Here is a 20600-nt window from a genome sequence, read left to right on the forward strand (position 1 = left end):
GGGTGGACAAGTCCAGTTTGGGTTTCAAGGGTTCTTTTATGGATAGAAAACCTTTCTCCACCTGCCTGTCAATGTACACTATTTTAACAAGGGGAGAGTTTATTATTAAGCCATCCTAAAATTGGTCACCTCAAAAGACAGTTTTGAAATGAGGTGGAGAAACAAACAACAAGTTAGTCAAGTAATTAATTAATCAAAAAGCCATAAGCATAGGAAACCCAAATCTGATGAGGAAACACGCTGGAACTTATGGTAAATTATAGCCAGTCAGTCCAGCAACAGATAAGCTTATGGGGTTGTACAGGTGCTAGCAAACAGGTAAGGAGGGGACGAATGAGCAAAGCAAACTCAAGTGCACTGGCAATTTCTTCCCTGCAACTGACCCTTTTTACCTCCTTACACAAAGTGACTGTCTTTGGCCTTGCCAAACACCTTTGTGTCTTAGAGGGACATGGTTCCTGATCTCTGCGATACCCTAACATTCTCTGAATAATTTGTGAAGACCTTTGTTCACCTTTTATGTCTAAACAGAGTTAGATTTTATTCACAGATAATTCATTAATTGAAGTACTGCTGTAATAAATTTCCACTTTTTTTAACTGATTGATGCAGAGCTAAGGATGGCCTACCACTTCACATAAACAAGAGACAGGTTGTTTGTTTCACCTTGGTGTGTGGTATCTAAGATATTTATGCTACAGCTTACATCTGGGGGCAGACAGAGGCCTCTGTCTCCCAGGTTTCCTGTGCTGACCCTTCTCCCATGACTTCGCTTTGGCCGTACCTACAACACACCTCCATTTCAGCACTTATTCATTTGTTCTTTGTTTATTTGTTTATCTACCTGTCACCTCTGTTGGAACCTGAGCCCACTGGGTTTTCTGTCCACCTCTGTGTGCCCGGCAGTTAACACAATGTTTGAGAGCTGATTTGTTCCACAAATACTTATTGGATAAATGAATGAATGGCTATGTGGTAAAGTGCATGATTTTTCCTCTTCAAAATTATGGCATACTTTGTGGAAAATAGCCTCTATATTTCCTAGTAGACAATTACAGTAGAAACTATCACAGAGATTTAAGGCTATACCTTTACACTGTATCAGGTTACTTCTTGCATATAAGAGAATGTTACATTGATAAAGAATAAAAGTGATTAATTATAGAATACATATATTTTGCTGGATAATTTACATTTCTTCTCGCACTTCATATTAAAAACAAGCAAGCATTAACAAGTGAGAATATCAGCAGACACATTTAATAATTGTAATGGAAACAGTTTTGAAAATCCAGGTTTAATTCCATAAACATTCTTTCCATTTATAGTTTTTCTTCATCATTATTCTACTCTCCATCTTCTAATTACTTTTGTCCAGCTCTATGTCATTTCTCTGCCCTGTGTTAAAATATAATAACTTGATATATAAAATTACAATTTGAGGAGATAGCTACCCTGATTTGTGCAGAACACTAAAGTTTTGTCCTCCACGCTGTCATCCAAAGAGACATGACAGGGACAGGTGGATGGTTCTAGTGGCCTTGGTTCACTTAATGGTTCTGTGACTTGTGGAGACTCTAAAGATAGTTCCTTTCTGCTCAAGGCCAATATTAAGGAACTACAGAAAATGAAAACTTATTCTGTGTTCCAGTAACATCTACCTCACTTGGGTACCCATGGCCCAAATAGATTTTAAAAAGCATTTTATTATCATACTGGAAATCTTCATTAAACTTTAGACTAGAGAACTCACTAAGTCACACACTATATTGAAAACTGTCCTTCATGAGACTTCAAAGGAGAGGCCTAATGTGTTTTTCTCATCTCTAATATCAATGATTCTATCACACTTGGTATAACTTAATTCTTTTGGTATTTCCAAGTGAAAATTTATTATATAAAATAAAGTTTTTAAAGGCATAAGGGGGTAAAATCACATTTAATGAGGAATGAGATGATTATAAGTTTACAGTGTGTTCCTCAAAAGATTGGAATAGTTCAGGATTTCTGAAGTACTCTGTCTTAAGCATTCTCATGATGAGTTTTAACTGTCTTCAGCGTTTACTGTATGAAACCTTGCTTTGCAGGGAGGGTCTTCTGAGAATGAAACATGTAAGTGTCTTTAAGATGCCTATATTATTTGTACAAGTAATGTGAATAATTTCCATGTGGAAACAATAGCAATTATGTTTTTGATACACAATAAGCTTTTAATCAATCACCTTGTTTAGAATTTCTCTCAGATAAAAAAAGATTATTTCAGATAAAACTGAGATTGTTTTTTCTTAACAATAACTATTGTGCTATTTTGTGAAAGACAAAAAAATCTAGCAATGATTTAATAGTTTTAGCCTTCATAAAGTTTTGTATCTTTCCTTTAAATTATTGGCCAATGCCAAAGTTCAATTTCTATTATACTAATTATATTCCATAAAAAGGTAAAAATCAAAGTCATAGCTTCTAGAAGAGCATTGAAATATATGAGAATATTATTAACTTATAGCCTTTGTTGTTTCTTCTGGCAGTTTTCCAAATTGTGTCCAAATGACTTTGTTTTGCTGTAAAATAAAGGAAGCTGGGTGTTTTTTTCTTGAAAGGTGAAGGTAGAACTAACAGAGAGAGGAACTTCTTGGGTAGCAGGTGGGATGCCATGGAAACTGGCGAACTAATGACATCACCTGTGAAGAAGCAGGCCTCAAGGCTACTTCCCTGGCTGCGGAAATCAGTATAAGCTGCTGTGCAGTTTGCAGTTCCTCAGTATCAAAACTTAGTGATAATAAAAATTTTATAAGTAAAAATAATTCCAGTGCCAAAGGTAGTGTAGCGTTTCATGTAAGATTACAAGTGCTTCATGCAAATTAATGTTCAGTTTCCATGATGACTTATCTTATGTGGCTTCTTTTTCTGACACAGACTTTGTGAACCAAAGGGATTTTTTCATATTCATGGGAAATAAAAATTGGTTTAGTCTAGCTTTCCTTTGGTTGTGGAAAAAAGTATATGTTGGCCTTTAAAGTGAACCAATCGCTTCAGAATAAGGTCATCCATTCAGATGAAGCAAGATTGCTTTCAGAAGCAGAACAATAGCCCTGCATGGGGAGGCCTGCATTTTGTCAGAAGGAGACTCTCTCTGAGTGCTTTGAACAGAATCCTTTAACCTGAACTCGAATGAAAAACAACACAGGAAATGCTGCATTGTGCCAAGTGGCTGACTACTAATCTCAGACAACTCGTGTGTGTATATTTATGTATACCTGTGTGTATTTGGAAATGCATATGTATATGTTTATGTACACAAGCATATTTTTATTTTACTTTTTAAAGTCTTTATTTGTTTATTTTTAGAGAGAGGATGGGAAGCAGAGAGAGGGAGAGAAACAGCAATGTGTGGTTGCCGCTCGAGCAGCTTCACTGGCCCCGCAGCCCAGGCATGGGCCCTGATGGGGAATGGAACCAGCTACCCTTTGGTTCAGAATCCGGTGCTCAATTGACTAAGCCACATCAGTCAGGGCACATACATATTTTTTTAAAATCTCAGATATATCTAGTTTGACAGAAGAATAAACATACATTCCTATCACTACATATTAAGAAAGGAAGAAGGAACTACTACCCTTTGCAACATCATGGATGGAACTGGAAAGCATTATGCTGAGCGAAATAAGCCAGGCAGTGAAAGACAAATATCATATGATCTCACCGTTAACAGGATTCTAAACAAACCAAACAAGCAAGCAAAATACGACCAATGACACTCAAATACGGAACAGGCTGACAGGGTCCAGAGGGGAGAGGGGAGAGAATCATAGGGGAAAAGGGAATGGGCTCACATGAACAAGTATAAAGGACACATGGACAATAACTAAGGGTGGGGGGCGGAAAGGGGAGGGAGGCGGGGAGCATGGGGTGGGGGGTGGGCAGGGTTGGGAATATAAGACAGAAAACTGTACTTGAACAAGAATTAAATAAAAATTATATTAAAAAAAGAGTCATTAGTCAAAAAGAATGCATGTAGTTAAACATATTGTAGCACTTATTTGAAGAGGAAAATAATTTTTAAAAATTACCAAGTAAGCAAAACAAAAATTAAAATTATGATATCAGATAAAGATATCTTTATCAGATTATGATAAAGATATTAATTAAATACATTAATATCTTTATACTACTGTCAATTATAAATATTTAGAGATTTTTCTGTGATAAATCCTTAGATGGTATTATTTCCAGGGGAAATAATAACCAAATCTACAAATATTTCAATGATCATTTTATTTTTGTTGCTAACTATTGTATTTATCAAATCCTCAAATACATACTTGTGCATTCTCCCCATCTTTCTGTCCCTATTTCTCCTGTTCTCTGTATCGCCATCTCCTTCTGTCTCTGTCTGTCTGTCACACACACACCTACAAACATTAATTTTTTTCCATTATTCTTTTTCACTTTCTTCACAGCAGAGGCTGACATTTGTCATTTAAGTATTTACAACACACATACACACACAATGTAATCATGGAAATATATAGGAGATTCCGATTTCCTAGAGGTGGAGGAGAAATTTAGGTTGCAGGATTTTTAATGATGGTAGAGAAAGTTCTGTAAGGGAGTTATGCATGAAGAGGGGTAGGATAATAAGAATGAGTTCCCCAAGTGGATGAACATGTGGAGATATCAGTTTGCACATTTTATGCATTGGTGAAGTGGCCTGGTAGGGAAGACGGAATACAGAACAGTGGTGCGGTGGGACAGTGGGGCACAGAAGTAGTGGGTCAGCCTGTTAGAGGTTCAGTATTGTACGAATGTTACGTGTGAAGAAGAGACATTAAAGACAGATGTTGAAACTGTTAGGGATTAAATGACAAAAGTCTTTGTATGCTATTGATGTAGTTTTGGCTTGATCTTATAGGTGATAGAGAGTCATGAAACAATTTTAAACAATGTATTGACAGATTCAGTTATACATTTAAATGAATCACTCTGGCAGATTTGTAGTGAATAGACAGAAATGGGTCAAGAAGAAACATGTGGGATTTAACTATAGAATGGCCAGTAGAGGTTGAGACAGTTAACTTTTTAGAGATATTAAGGAGAGAAAAATTGATGAATTGGCAAATGATTAGATAAGGGGAATGGAAAAACAAATGAAGAATATTGCTTGGTAAGAGGCTTCTTCAAGTTTCTGTAAATTGGTAACACTTACTAGGAAAAGCGATGTGTGGGAAAGAAGAAGCTTGCAGAGAAAGTTGCTAGGCATTTTGAATCTGTGTGACTGTAAGATAATAGCTTGGCTATACCAGTCTGGAATCTTGCAGAATGGTAATGGTAGGGAAATTTATAAATTATAAGTATTCAGAGGGTGATTAACATCATCTCAAAAGATACCTAGCACTATAAAGGATAGAATTATTGATAAAACAGTCAGGGTATAGGTAGGTGAAGAGCAGAGATAGAAACGATAAAAAAGTGGAAGAATGAAGAATGTTATGACAGAATCCAGTGGATGGGAGGCTTTCAAGCTCACAGATTTCAAAAGAAGTAACTAAATTTCCCTTGAGAGTCTAAAAAGATATATAAGGCTAAACTTTAAATTGATAGAAATTTCTTCTTGGTGTATATTAAAGTGTATATTCTGCACAGCAAAGGCAATCATCAAGATGAAAGGCAACCCACTGAATGGGAAAAAATATTTGCAAATCATATAGCCAGTAAGGGGTTAATATCCAAAATACACAAAAACTTACATAATCTAATAATTAAAAAAACAATCAATCTGATTTAAATCTGATGGGTGGATGATCTGAACAGACAATTTTCCAAATTTTCAACTAAGCTTCTTTTGACATACAGATGGCCAACAGATAGATGGAAAGATGCTCAATATCACTAATCATCAGAAGATGCAAGTTAAAACTATAATAAGACACCACTTTGTAACTTTTAGAATAGCTAAGTCAAAAAAAGTAAGAAATAACAGGTGTTGCTGAGGAATAAAAACAAACCCAAAACGCTTGTGTACTGTTGGTGGAAATGTAAATTGGCGCAGCCACCATGGAAAACAGTATGGCAGTTGCTCAAAAAATTAAAAAATGGGACTAATGCCCTCGCTGGTGTAGTTCAGTGGATTGAGCACAGGACTGCAAATCAAGGGATCATGGTTCCATTCCCAGTCCAGGCACATGCCGGGGTTGCAGGCCAGTTCCCAGCAGGGGACGCATGAGAGGCAACCAAACATTGATATTTCTCTCCTTCCCTTCCCTTCCCCTCTAAAGATAAATAAATAAAATCTTTAAAAAATAGGACTACTATATGATTCAGCAGTTCCACAAAAACACTAATTTGGAAGTATATATCCATCCTCGTGTTCACTGAAGCATTATTTACAACAATCAAGGTATGGAAACAACCTAAGCGTCCACCAACAGATGACTAGATAAAGAAGACATGGTATGTATATGCCATGAAATACTATTCAGGAATAAAAAAGAATGCAATCTTGCCATTCGTGATGACAGGAATGGACCTGGAGGACATTATGCTAAGTAAAATAAGAGAGAAAGAGAAAGACAAATGCCCTATTGTCTCGCATGCGGAATTTAAAACAGAGCAAACCAAGCTCCTAGATACAGAGGACAGATTCGTGTTTGCCAGAGGTGGGAGCTGCAGAATGGGCAAAAACAGTAAAGTAGGTAAAAAGGTACGAACTTCCAGTTATAAAATAAATAAGTCACGAAGATGTAATGTAATGTATAATGACTATAGTTCATAGTTCTCTATTGTGTATTTGAAAATTACTAAGAGAGTAAATCTTAAAATCCTCACAAAAAAAGAGTATGTGGTCCTGGGCCAATGAAAACCATAAAGACAACAACAGTGAAATAAAGGAAGGACGGACGGAAGGGAGGGAGGGAGGAAGGGAGGAAGAAAGAAGGAAAGGAAAGAGAAAGAGAGAGAGACCAGGTAGAAAACCTAGAATCTGCATAAGTTCTTCAACTAATTTTACAATTTGTTGTTTTATTACTCTCCAATAACAGTGGTTTTGTAGGTCGTCTGGTGTGTTACTATGAATATTTGTGTACTGAACCCACTTATTTGAATAAATGTGATTTCAAAAAGAACACATGTTGAAAAAGAACACATTTTCTACTTGTTCTTTTTTACTATTTCTTTTTCTGGAGCCATTTGTACATATCCAGGTGAGTTCTATAGTAGAGTTCATGAAGATCATAGAGATACATGAGATTCTACCTACATGCCTTATTCTTAAACATCTACCTACATGCCTTACTCTTAAACATTACCGCAGTGACCAGTTCACTTGTTATTCAAAAACAGGGAGACAAAGGAAATTTATGATGACTAAAAGAGCCAGTCTTTAAAGATTTTCCTTGACAATTTTCAAGAGGAAGGTGTGAAAGTGTTGCGAATCCCCTTGCAACTCCTAATGTCTCCCTTATCCATCAAAAGAGAAGGAAATTGACTAGAGTAGCAGAAAGTAAAAAGAAACGCTACACTTTTAGAACACGTGGGGAGTTATTTCCTCTACTAATAGTGTCCCTATAAGTTAATAGACACATTCAGCCTTTAAAACAGTTTTTTTTTCCAGATATTTTACTCCATTTGCCAATGGGAAAAACAAACCTTGGAAAAATCAAGTAATATGTTGAAAACATGTAGCTAGTCTTCAGTGATAGAAATGTCATTCAAAGGACCCAAAGTCAATATTATTGTTTAAAATCCAACATATTTCAACCAAGTTTGAATAAATGTAAGATTTGAATCACAGTCATAAAAAATAGATGTCATCCCATCATGCTTATAGGTATTGTGGTCATCACATATTACTAGATAATTCAATGCCACCGAGACATGTTTTAAGTCACAAAGTGGGAGTCTCTCACTTCTTTTCATGCAAGAAAAAATCAAAACATTTGATATATTTTTAGTCTTGGTAGAAATAGACATAACAGAAGTGGGATAATCATGATGCAAAGAGGGAAGGTGTCATATGTAACCAGTTGTTTATTTCCAATTTTTAAAAAGTGTGTGAAATATTCATTATAGTTGAATGGAAGTGGGACATAAGATTGGTGTCCATACATTTCATTACTTTTCCTATGGTTTATCGACTTTACACCTCAGGTCTACTGTTTATGCCACTAATCCACACTACTACCTGGGTTCAGTGGGACTTGTTTGAACCACCATTTTATCTTCCAGTTCATGATTTGATGCCTCCTTTCTGGCTTATCCAGTTTCACTGACCTCACACACACGGACTCTTTGTTCAAGTTTCATACCCCTCTTCAGTAGAGTGTCCCAATGGGAAGCCCAGTTAGTCTTGGTCCAGTATATCTCCACCTGAGCTCTGGGCTCAGGGGAATCAGCTGTCAGATAGAATGGAGAAGTAATGCCAAGAACAATCAGTTCTTATACTAATCTAAGTTGCAGATAAGTCACAAATTTAAAATATTAATTATCAGTATCCTATTATTCCTGAATTCTCAAAAGCTATTGCTGGCTGTGAAAAATTCTGGTGACTGATTGATTACAAGAGTACTGCCCAGAATTTTGTAGTTTTTACTATTGTTTCATTCCTATTTTTTAGAGTAATGTAGATACTAATAAAAATGAAGTTTCTTTATTGAGTACTCAATTATTTTACTGTTTTTCGTGTTAAGAAGTGTCAGGTCCAGGGAGCAGTGTTAAATTTCTCTGTATACAATTCTAATTGTCCTATACTTGGGTTCATCACATTCAAAAGGATCAATATCCTGCTCTTTTTTTACTCTCTGTGTTTTTAATCATTGAGTAAATACATAGTTAAATTTTGGGACACAGAGAAGACCCATGAAGAACTGTATGTGCTTTGAACAAGGAAACAGATCAAAATACAAATGGCTTTACTCTGGTTTAAATAAAAGAAAACATGACTCTGGACCAGGAAAAAAAATGTATAAAAATAGAAATAGAAAATTTAAGGTCTCATCTTTTCCTGGTCTTAGTCAAAACTTCATCTTCCCATACTTTTCTCAATCTGGCTTTCTGTTGGTGTTTAGAGTGGTAGGAGGCAAGGGACAGATGGAGCTAAAAGAAAGCTGTAATAAATAGTAGATGATTTAAAACAAAAACACAATGAAGACAAAAGTTGGGAAATGACTTACATCCTCTACATATACAGAATGTAAAAATGATTCACCTTCACAAAAATCTAAAAGTATATCAATTAAATGCTCCTAGAAAAGTCATTTGCAATGGGGTTTACTTGAGTTTCTCTATTTCATATTAGAAATAGGAATGCATTAATAGAGTAGATATTTACATAGGAAAATGCCACAGTTTTTATAGGCTTTCATTATTAGGCTATTGTATCCTTAGTGCATTTTAAAGAGACTAATTTATCACACAATGTGTATTTCAGAAAAACTCTTAACTTGGCAGAAAGGTGCCTCTTGGAATTGGGAAAAAATAAAATAAAACACAGCTCTTTTACACTGTTACTACTACACAGAAATAACTTTAAATGAGTTGATTGGTTAGCAGCATACTGGAAGACTTCGTTATTCATTTGAGCAAATGAACCAATTGTTTAGGTGAAGGCTAAACATAGCTTTTAAGCTTTCTGGTGGCTACTCTTATGTGAGAATTCTACCCAGTTTATAGTTCTGCAGTCCCTCAGAGGGAGGATAATTCTGTACTAGAACACTTTTTTAAATTGTCAAACTTTATGGAAAATTTGTTATGTATAGATATCTCTAGAGAAAAAATTATTCAGCTGGATTACCATAGGATTGACTCATTAATAGCCTAATTTGAATAATGGCTAAGTTACCCTTTAGCATGCTTGACTGTAACAAGGAGATTATTGAAATATCACAGAAAGCCTCCGTTTTCAGTATTAAATCAACGTTTCCTACTCTTGATCTTTATGGCTGTCAGAAATACTACATATTATAATGTCTTGTCTTATTGTAATGCATTTTAATGTCAGTGATTATATACAAATACTTCAATGACTTAAATATCCATTTTGCTTATTAAATCTCTTCTAGAATACAAATACAAACAGTAACTACATAAAAGGATACCCATTGTGGTGAACACAATAAAGCAATATATATGGGTGTCTGGAATAATCTAAGAAAAAATAGTAGAAGGTCCTATGGGCTCATAATTCCAAAACACAACAGAGTTACAGTGACTAAAGAACAGGAAATAACTTGCAAAATTAAGCTGTTAGAAGAGGCTAAGCCAATTAGGTATACTCGCCCAACAGTAATAGTAATAGTAATAATAATATATTACTTGATCATTTGAGAAAATATTTTAATAACATTAGAGTGGTCTTATATCCAAACAGATTATAAGAAATTGTAACAAAATATTATCCACATGTGATTATTTAAATGAGTGATCAAAGGAAGGGTTTTTTTTCCCACTTCTCATACTCAAAAAATGGTGAGGAAAAATACAAGGAATATAAATTCTATGAGGACAAGTACTTCTGATCTGTACTGCTCACTTGTTCTTTATTCTGTGAAAAAAAGGGCAAAATATATCTTATATTTTTTTGAAATTAGCTTTTATTAAAAATTTACATATAAATTTGAAGGCCTTTATTTCCTCATCTCAGTGGAGAAGTTAGAATAATGATAGAAGAACAATGTAATTCCATTAATGACTAAAGTTTGATTGTATTTCCAACTCTAAGCTTTCTGATAGTCAAAAAGAAATCAAAAGGCAGCTACAAAAGTTGTAAGATTAACCTTGAATATAATGAAAGGAATTCTTTGGGAGAAGCGAGGTCTTACCCAGCTCTTGGTATTGAAAAATCTTCTCATGTGACATTTCATAGACAGAGGAGATACAGAGTGATAAAAAAATCATGCTCAAAGAACTTCCCCATATTAAATGTCAAGGTGAGATTCCTGTGGCATTTTATTATGAGGACACCTAATGAAAGTCCAGGACAAGGTGCTAAAAAATTTGGGAGAATGAAATCCTATTGAGGGCCAAAAAAGTATCATTTAATGATTAGCTTTTTGGGATGTCTTAATCTATACACTGTGTCTATTAAAGCCTGAAGAAAAGGTAGACTCTATATTCTTAATTAAACATAAGTCAGGAGGGCCAAGGACTTTTGAAGAATGAAGGGAACTACTAATAGGAAATTTGTTTTTTTGGAAAAATTGTGTACTCTCTTACAGCATAGAATTATCATAGGGAAAGCAAGAAAAACATTTAAAGATAGATATGGGTATTTATGGGGTTGTTTCTCAGGCAATTTTCTTTCAGGGAAGATTTTTTTAAATTGCTTTTTGTTCATTTCAATGCCTTTCATATGATAGGTGGTTGATAAATGTTGTATAGAAAATAAAGGGATATTATTTTCTTGGGATATTATAATATGGAAAATAAAGTGTTTACACCTTTTTAGACTTGTAGAGGAAGTTTGCTCTTAAATGCCTGAAGTGAAAACTCAGATTGACAGGGCAAATTACTCATTTTCTTTTACTAAAAATATAGAAATTAATATTGATCAACTTATTCATTCACTTATTTATTCAACAAACATTTATTGAGTCTTCCTAATGTACCATTCCCTTTGTGATACAGTGATTTATAACATAGAGTCCTTGTCCTTACGGAGCACTTGCCCATGAACTTCAAGGCTTTGGGCCACCTTTGTAGAATCAATAAAGTCCTGGGCAAAACTCTGATATGATTTGTCAAATTTAAAGTGCTGAAAATAAAGCCTAAGAGCCAGGAGAGCTATCTTTCCTCAGTAAGAATGTAGTCCAAACCCCAATCAGGGTAAGTTTGAGTATTACTGAGAGACTAATTTTCTCAAAAGCACATTAGAGTATCCCAAATGGCATTGCAATATTTGCAATCAGCAGTCTCCAAAATGGCAGCTTAGAGACTTCGAAACCAATGGAGCTCTGCTCAGAGGGAATAATGCACACTGTGAGAATGTAGCCCCATGTATCAACCAATGAATAATACCCAGTGCATGCATTTGAGCTGCTATTGTGTTTTTTTTTCTTCTTCTTTGGTTACCAAAATGGGAAAGGGAACAAGATAAAGCAGCTAACATTCCTCAAAAGTGCAAAACTGGGTCTTTCTTTTTTTCTGTATCTCTTGTCATTTGCATCCATCTTTTATCCGCAGATTCACTAATCAATTTTTCTGTAGAGATATGAAGTAAGTAGACTTTCTCCCCAGGGTGCCTTAAACTGTTTTGGGAATGCTTTGGGAAAATTATTATATTTTTCTTCATATTATATCTAGATTGAATAATGGATATGAGAGAAAATGGGGGCCAACTTGTTTTTATGAACATAATAGTTATTTACTCTCTGTTTTTCTTCCTCATTTTTTATTCCTTCTTTGTTTCTTTCCTCTCTTCATTTTTTCTCCTTCCTTTTAGTAAATACTTATAGATCACTTTATAAGATCTTGGCAATATAGAAATGAAAAAGATATGTTTTCTATCCTCATGCATTTATATTTTACTTGGAATAGACAGAAAGGAAACACATCTATTCCAAGTAAAATATGGTAGGAAAAATGATAGGAAGGATAATGCAGAAAATAGATCAGATTATAGAGAATAATTTGAATGAGCAAGATACTACATTATATTTGTGGTTGAGAAAATTTTCTTTGATGAAAGGATTGTGAAACTGATGATCAAATGACACGAACAAGTAAAAATCTGGGTACAGAGAAGTTCAAGCAAAGAAAACAGTGAGTTCAAAGGCTCTGCTTAAATTATTCAAGAAATAGAAAAATAGCTAGTAGAAGTTAAACTTAGAGCAATAAATAAATAAATAAATAAATAAACATAAATAAAAGCATGGTATGTGGTGAAGTGAGAGAATTAGGCACAGTAAATCGTATATTGTCTTAGGAAGCCTTGTCAAATGTCCAGATTTTATACAAATCAATGGTAATAGGAGAATTGCAAGTTAAGGAGTCATATAATTTGACCTCTACTCTAAAATCATCACCCTGGCTGCTGTGCGGAGGATTATTATCTATGACATATGACTATGCAATAGATTCTGGATAAATTTTGGAAGTGCATATTAAAATACTTGCTAATGAATTGGATGTTGGAAGGATGAAGAATCGAGAATGACTTGTTAGGCTTTGTCTGAAAAACGAGAATGGCGGCTTTTATTACAGATCATGGAAGACCAAGAGAGAAATGGGTTGGGAGTATGGGATGTATGTTAGTAAACACAAATTCCTGCTTTGGGCTATGTTAGTTTGAGACACCTAGCAGATATTTAGGCAGAGATGACAAGTACGCAGTGGGGTGTATGATGCTGGAGCTCAGGAACAAAATCAGGGCTGGCAATAGAAACTTAATTATATACTCAGGAAGCAAGCTAGACCTTCCGCTTCCTCCCATACACCAACTGGAGTGGTGGTACACGTGCGCTCTCTTCACCTTCTCCCTCTATGATTAGTGGCAGCAGGTTGGAGAAAGTATTAAGAATAAAGCCTAAAACTTCATTGTGAAGCAAATACGAACAGCCCTTTCCGATGACAATGTGTTGATAAGTGTCATATTGTTAATTGTTCTTGCTGTTCTCATAGGGGAAATTACTTGTGAATTCCCCAAGGAGTTCTGATATCACCATGGTGCTGGGAGCAGAGGGGAGGGGTTCCCAGGTGGCATGACAGCATTGTGTTTCCCCAGTACCCAGCCTAGCACAGTGCCCAGCCTAGCACAGTGCCCAAGGACAGATTCCCTGCCCCCAGGCAGAGATGCAGCAAGAGGAAGTCATTTTGCATTGTATGTGTGAGGCTAGGAGAAATCTTTGGATAAGTGCAAAGCCCTCCTACCCTCTTCTGGTTCCTGGTTGAAGGGGAAACCATAAGACACAGAGGCACATGTGCCTAAAGGTCAACATAGCAACAGAGGGAGATTCAGACCTGCCAGTCTAGCCCAGGAAAGGGACGGGATTGGCTGGGAGGCTAGACCTTTCCTGACTGGCAGAAGTTGGGCTGGGAGATTCAGAGCGAAGGGAGAAAGACGCCCTTTTGGTCATCCCCTTGCTTGCCCTGTCAGGACCTGTTCCAGCAGAGGCTGCGTTGTGTGCACTGGGCTGTACCCCAGGGATGCTGCCCTGGTGACCCACAGGAGGCTGCAGTGTCTTCTGTGCTGCGCGGATGGTCCTGGACCTTTCCTGTCCTCTGGGAGCCGCACATGGATGGGTGAGCAGCTGCAGTTTCAGACGAGCCATATCTCTGTGCCGGCCAGCGTGGGAAGCAGCAGTGGCGTCTGGCGGTGCAGTCCACTTGCTGTGAACTCCAGAAAGGAGCCTGAAGCCTGACAGTGATCAGGAAAGAAGCTGAGCTGCTTAGAGAATAACTCAGTGGCTGCCTGCAGTTTCCAAAAGGATGGTGTTTTTAAATGGGAAAAGGAGCTCTGGGAGCAGCCTTGGATTGGTCTGGCAGCCGGCTGGGCAGAGGAATCCTCTGGGTGTTCTTGAAGGGATGGGCTCTTAGACACCTGCCATTCTTCCAAAACTGGGTAGCTTTGATTAAATGACCTCTTTCTTTTTTTTATCAAAACTCTTCCTCCAAAGTTTGCCTATGGGCTGCTGGCAGTAGAACCCCAACTTCTGTTTGGTAACATTTCCTCTTATACCTACTGGGAACTTACACCCACTGGGAACTTATACCCAGCTCTGTACAGACAGTTACAATCTAGTGGGAAAAGAATGAGCAAAATAATCATGATTCTCCAGTAAACAACTAAGCCAGATCCAGGAACAAATTTCATAGAAAACATTGAACTTTCTAATTCACCCTTTCTCGCACATACATACATTTTGATTTGTAAACAAATACTTCAGTGCATTAGAGATTTAGTTTATGAATTGGTCTGTGTAGTAGAATAGTCTGTGCATAAAGATAATTTGTGGAGCTTCTTTCTAAAGTGTAACCAGAATAGAGGACATGAAACGAATGAAAGAAATGTAACATCTAAATGGTTACTACTTGAAATTTAAAACAAATAAAAGGTTGGCGTTATTTCCTCCTTTGAAGATCATAGGTCACCAAAAATGGATTGGAATTACGGACTACAAGCTCCATGTGGACGGGAGCCATTTCTCTCCTGTTTGCTCCTCTGTCTCTGGTCACCCTTGCAGCACACTGCTTCACAAAGGCAGATGCCTGAGAGGGACACCAGAACGAAGCAATCCAGTTTCAGTAGTGAGCCATCATGGTCATTTTAAAGGCTATGTATGCATGGTTTATAGTTGAGAAAGTGGCTATGCTTAAAACGAAGCTGGCCTCCATTCATGTATGCTATGCCCCATACTCCTTCTAACCACACAGATTTTTTGTAATCTTTTTGGGAGAACTGAAGGCCCTTCTCTATCAAGGCTTTTAAATATGCTATTTTCTTTCCCCTGGATTATTTCCCCTCTTCCTTCTCTTTCATGCTTACCCTCTAATTAATTCCTGTTCATTTTTCAAATTTTAACTCAGCTACCACTTCTTCAGGGGACTCTCTTTGACACCCCTGAGTTGATTTTTTTCCTATCATCCGGTAAGTCTCGTTACAGCACATATTAAAATTCTTAATTGTACACTGTTTAACTGTTTTATTAATATCTTAGTTTCCAGTTATAATTTAAACAGGTCGGTTTGTCTCACCACTTTATCTAGGCGAGGACAATAGTAGGTATATAATATAAGTACAAAAAATCTTCATAATATCCAGAGGATATCACTCCAAGGAATGACGACATCTCTAAAATGCAAAAAAAAAAAACCAAAAACAAAAACAAAAAAAACCCATGGCTGTTTTATTTATTCTAACTGATTTGTAACGTTAGCAATGGAAATTGATAAAACTATCATGAAATTTTCAGCAGAAAGAAAATTTCATCTACATTGTATCCTTGAATTAAAGAACACAAAAGCCCAGTTTTCACTGCACACACATCTGCCTTTGAATTGGGATTATTCAGACACTAAGACTGCATTTAATACCACAAAAATCTAGGACACCGTCGGCTGCGAGAAGATGTAGATTCATTGCTCGTGCTTTACCCTGAGCGTGCAGGGCAGGCAGCAGCATCTTCAACCTAGTCATTAAGGCACGCTCATTCAGGAGAGGTGAGGTCACCGCCTTCTCTCACTGCACCTCATTCATCTGATGTGGGAAAAATATTCTCATACCTGTTTATGAAAAATCTGTCTTTTCCCACATTGCCTTGGAAATTCACCCCCTGTCACACAGTTTTAAAAGTGCAAACTTTACCCTGTTTCCATAAATTAGCTTTTGTGATCATTTTTTAAAACGATGTTGACGAGGGAATTAGAGGTCTAATTTCCATACTGGAGGGCTCCATTCTTCTAAATAAAAAAGGCTAATATTAATAAGTGCCTTTTAGTTTAAAACGTGTCATAACTTATAAGAACATGATCGTTACTCAGCATTTGCTAATTTACTGTTACCCCATATTTCTATAAAATTCTAATGGTTATCAAGCACTTTCATTTACTTGATTTTCACAAGAACATTTGGAGCTACACGGAGATTAATATCCTCATTTTGTAAATGCATGAATTACGTCTTAAGGAGTTTAAATAACTCCAAGGCACAATAGTTTAGTGAAAAGGGCATGTGTGATAGAACCAGGAGAACTGGATTTGAACTTGGATTTTACTAGTTACTGGCAGTAGGGACCATAGGCAACTCACTCATTAGCCTTTCTACTTTTCATCCCCACCTCTTCCCACCTCTGCCATACTTCATTTATTTTATCTGTGAAATGGTGGTATTATTCTTTACCTCATATCTTTGTGGTTAAAGATTAAATAACAGGACATATCTGAATTTAAAAAATCAAAATAGTACTAAGAGTTTTTACTAAGCGCAGTATGTCTTCCATAACATCACGCTATATAACAAGAAATAAAGGGGCTAAAAATTGAGTTATATCCTAGCAAAATGCTAAAAACTTTGAAAGAAACATCTGAAATTGAGGGTCCTCATGACTTAAATTAAGCCTAGTTTTAAATCTGAGCTCTGAAATCAGATCTCTTGTTCTCTCAGTCTGTCTGTGCCTCTCACAGACCTAGCCTGCCCTGCACTGGTAGGACAGTAGCCCAGGCCTGACTTGTGGTCACAGGCTCGGACCCCACACAGACTAAAGATAACATCTTGCCCTAAGTTATGTTTCGGGTCCTGAGCCTAAGGTGAAACTCTCACCCCCACCCCGGCTCCTTTCCCATGAGACCGAACAGAGGGGCACAGGAAAAGGACCTCAAGCTGCCCTCAGGACCTGAAGACACGACTCATTACCCTTACCTCACCTCCGACCAATCAGCTCCCAGCACCGCCCTGAACCCCTAGCCTTTGGTGACTTGTGGTTTTGCCCTGTATAATCTGTGACCTGCACACCATTGGGAGTCTGGGCTCTTGAGCATTAGTTTTTCCCTCTCCTGGGTGGCACCATTCACAATAAAATAGGCAATATTTCTCCACTTCAGTTGTCAGTATTTAGTGTTTGGCTCTGCTCGCGCTGGCAGACAAACTTTTTCTGTCCTATAACCATCTAGTATAAGAATGAAGATAGATGATTCTAGCAAATGTGGGGTTTAGCAAAGTAATCAACTGTATGCAAAGGAGTCTAGAATAAAAACTCTGTGGGTTGGGGGAGGCAGGTGTTCTATTTTTAGGTGTAGGCTGTGTAATAAGCTGATCTCAGAGGATATCTGAGAGACCAATCATAAAATATTATTCTTCCACAGCCTCTGAATACAAATCCTGAGACAAAAGATAAGGCAAACCGTGCACAACGCCCAAAGATTCTGTTCATCTTTCTGAGTTTATCCCTTCAGGCTAAAGAGGAGGCCCAACCCGGAAGGAGAGTCTAACTGTGTTTGCATTCTTTCTCAGAGGGTCTTTGTGTGTGAGTAGTAGCCATTATCCAGCCATCTCTTGGACAGATGAGCTTTAAGTACCTAGTACCTTAGATGAAAGGAAAGCTGTAACTCCTAAAAAAGAAACCTTCTTAATGCTCCTCTGAAGGCAGATAGAAGCAGCCCACTTAGAAGCTGTTTGGAAGGCTTCTGTCAGAAGAGAGTCTAGTACACATCCTTCCACAACGCTGACAAAGTAAGCAGGGGTTCCTTCACAAAGAATTGGATGAGACTCTCTTACTTCTTTCTCCTTATTCTTTCCTGTTTTCTATATTTATCCCTCCTTTCAACAAGAGTTAGTTTTGTAGCTTTCTCAACAAAGCTTAGTCATGTGCCCAAGGTCATATAGTAAGGCAAAGACAGAAGGTGATTCTATGCCTGGCAAAAAAAAAAAAAAAAATCCCTATTGGTTTCATTGATCTACACCTTTGTTTGACATTATTTCAGAGTTTTTTTTCCTCCCCGAAAGGAGTGAGAGAATTTTGCAAGTTATAACCTATAAGCCTCAGTGAAATTTGAGGTCGAATTTAGCATGCTTGATTTTAACATTCTTGTTAGAGATGACACCATTTCCCTTAGTTCATTTTAAATCTAATTGAGGAGACCAATTGTATAAATATTAGGGGTGGGAATGAGGGAGGCATTTGAGAATTGTCCTGGAGTGCTATCTCAGGTCCTCTAATTTCTACCACTGGCAAATCATTACCCAATAGAATAATTTGATGTCAACTGGTAAGCATTTGGTTAAGGTTTCTAAAGAAAACAATGTTTATATCCTACCCAAGATGAAAAGAATAATACCAGGAGGGGAAATATGTAATGGTAGTGATAAGAAAACATTTTTTCTTAATTTTGCACAAGATGAGGCTCTCAGACCATTGTCAATGTTATCTGTATAAATGCAGAGCAATGGTCTAATCCAGGGGTTACAAAAAGAGTAGGCTGAAAGAGAGCAGGTCACCATTAATTGGGTAATAACAGACAAAAAGTGGTGCTTATTGGTCAGGAAATACCTGTGAGAATTCAGAAACTGCTATGTTTGGGACAGCTGCAGGCTCAGAGTGATCCTACTTCTCATCACCTCCTGTCCTCCATGAAATGTTTGCATATTGTTGTCTGCAGGACATTTTCTGGGACTGCACTGCTTTCTTTCCCAAATGCAAGCAGACATTGGATTCCTTTTATGGACAATTAGACGACTTCGCTTTTATCTTATCCAACTAGGCACCTGGTAATTTACTTTTGTGCCATATATTCAGACAACTTTATAGATTAAGAGAGTATATATATGGAAATATTTGAAACTCTGAAAATTATATGCCAAGATTCAACTGAATATAACTCGAAATGCACAAGACTTAAAAGCTATGAAAATTGGGATTTATGAAAGCACAGAAAAAGCCTGTCTGCTGTAATGCTAAGTAGCAAAGAATATTACAGAGACTAACTCTGAATGTCTGGCATGTAATTTTTTCCTGTGCAGTTGCTTTTTCTAAAATCTACATTTTACATCCTTTAGAATCTTCCTGAAAAAGATGAAGAGGATTGTGATACTTGTGATATAGTTATGGGTTAAGTGGCATTTAAGATTCTGATTTTAACCACTTAAACCAATCAGCAAACAATTACCAATAGCTGCTTAGTAAAAGCCATGGCGCTATTTGACCTGAGGAATACAGAAGTACATAGATGTTCATGCAGAGCTTGCAGCCTGCTCTTGAAGCAAGATATATCCAAAAAGGGAATTGATCATGTAAGAGAAGGTCGAATAAATTTTAGGTAAGTGGTACAGACAAATGTATGAGTATAGGAGAAGGCAGCTTGTCTTAGGATGGGGCTTTACCATGTAAATGTGAGGCTGGTGATAGGCTGGTTTCAGATAAGGTTAGTAGAAAAGCATTCTGGGAGAGGACTCAATGACTAGAGAGAAGACAACAGCTATACTTCAACCCTTGTTTTTCTTTTCACTCAATCAATGTTCTTTTGAGAAACCACTCCGTTTATGGTAGTGGATAAGGCCATACAGTTTTCAATAAGATATACACGTCCTTACACTGAAGAATGGGTTTACAGAGATTGGATAGTATGTGTTTAGTTTAGGCTCCAGAGAAGAATTGGAATCCTAGTTTCATTATAAACTAGTCAAGTTATATTGAATAAGTTCCTACTGATTTATTTCCCTTATTAGTGACATAAGACTAGTAATTGTAGTTTACTTGTAGAGTGATTTGGGAGAATTAATTAAAACAATATATAAAAAGTTCTTACATAGTGCTTAGCTTGTAGTAATTACTCAATAAATTTGAACTGAGGTTGGCTGGACTTCAAAGTCCATGCTTTTTACCACCATGTTATCTCACTCCCACAAACTCACACCACAGTCCCCCCACGCTATCTGTTTCCCTTTCCAACTCTACGACTTTTCCAGCACTCCTCAAATTCCTCATCTGGTTCTCACCCACTGATTGCCAGCTATCCTTCCCAGGGATTCGTGCTTGACGCGTTTGCTTCTCTTATTCCACGTTTTATTTCAGGACATGCTCTTCCTTTCACATGGTTTTCACTACCATTGGTTACCAACCACTAATCATCGCTTCATGCAGCGTTTGTCTTGTGAGTTCCAGAACCTCAGCATCCTTCAC

Source organism: Sturnira hondurensis, unplaced genomic scaffold, assembly GCF_014824575.4.
Source record: "Sturnira hondurensis isolate 20B ecotype Veracruz unplaced genomic scaffold, ASM1482457v3 Scaffold0013063, whole genome shotgun sequence".
NCBI classification, from domain to species: domain Eukaryota; kingdom Metazoa; phylum Chordata; class Mammalia; order Chiroptera; family Phyllostomidae; genus Sturnira; species Sturnira hondurensis.